The following is a 1416-nucleotide window of genomic DNA, read 5'->3' on the forward strand; positions in this document are numbered from 1 at the left end:
TACACCCAGTCACTACAAAATTACAGGCCTCCTTCCTAACATAGTCACCAGAGAGGAAGGAAACTGCTCAGGGATTTCCCCATGAGGCCAATGGTTACTTAATCAGTTAAGAGTTTAATGGGTGTGATAGGTGAAAAGTGCAGACGGGATGAACACCATTGTAGTTACTACGCAATACTAACATAATTGACAGAGTGAAAGGAAAGAAGCCTGTAGAACATGTCAATCCATGGAGGGCTGAATGTATGTGGGTTTTCACTCATCCCTTGTACTTGATTGATCAATTAAGGTCACTAATTAGTAAGGAACTCTCCTCACCTGGTTGTTTAGGCCTTAATTGAAAGGAAAAATCAAAAGCTATGCCCTCCCTGGAATTAGTTTGAGACCCCTGATGGAGAATAAAAATATTCCAAAACATGCATCCGGTTTGCAACAAGGCACCACAGTAATACTTCAAAAAATGCAGCAAAGCAATATACTTTTTGTCCTGAATACAAAAGTGTTATGTTTGGGGCAAATACAATACATTAGAGTTCAATTTTTTTCAAGAATAGTGGTGGCTGCATCATGTTGTGTATATGCTTGTAGTTGTTAAGGACTGGGGAGTTTTCCAGGATGAAAAGTAATGGAGCTAAGTACAAGCAAAATCCTAGAGGAAAACCTTGTTCCATCTGCTTTTCACCACACACCTTTCAGCAGGACAATAACCTAAAACAAGGCCATATCTAGTTTTCACTGTCATTATGGGATATTGTGTGTAATGGTTGAGAAACAAAATCTATTTCATCCATTTTGAACTCAGGCTTTAACAATAAATTGTGGAATAAGTAATCGGGTACAAATACTTTCTGAAGGCACTAACAATATGCAGAATGAATGAATGGTAGGTTACATCCATTTGAAACAAACTTTAAAACTATAACACGGGGCACCAGAGAAGAGTCCAACTGGCACGGACTCCATAACTTCTGTAACAGGAGGAAAACCCACCATTAGTTGTTTCTTTAAACATCTGCAAGGAAGGGCAGGTGATGTGAATAATTGAACAGAGAAGGTAGGCCACTTGTCCGAGTTCAATGTAATGGTACCTAAAGCTGCTTGTACCGTGGACACGTCAGGTGTCAGGTACTTAACGCAGCCGTCCATCCAGCGACACGCATGGTCCCACTCAGCAACCCTGTTCATTGTAACACAATGTAAGCAAGGAACTTCATCTGGAGAAAGGAAAGCCCTTGAAAAATGGATTAGGCCTTTAAAAAAAAAAGTAAATGCAGATTTTGTCCGATACAGAAGATGAACAGCCTAGAGAAGAATGGCTGCATTACAATGACTAAAAATAAACCTAGTGAGGGATTCAAGATCTGACAGGGAGTGCATGAGTAAAGGTATATTATTGCGCATAATTGTTGAATACAA

This window comes from Oncorhynchus kisutch, linkage group LG28 (genome assembly GCF_002021735.2).
Source record: "Oncorhynchus kisutch isolate 150728-3 linkage group LG28, Okis_V2, whole genome shotgun sequence".
Taxonomy (NCBI): domain Eukaryota; kingdom Metazoa; phylum Chordata; class Actinopteri; order Salmoniformes; family Salmonidae; genus Oncorhynchus; species Oncorhynchus kisutch.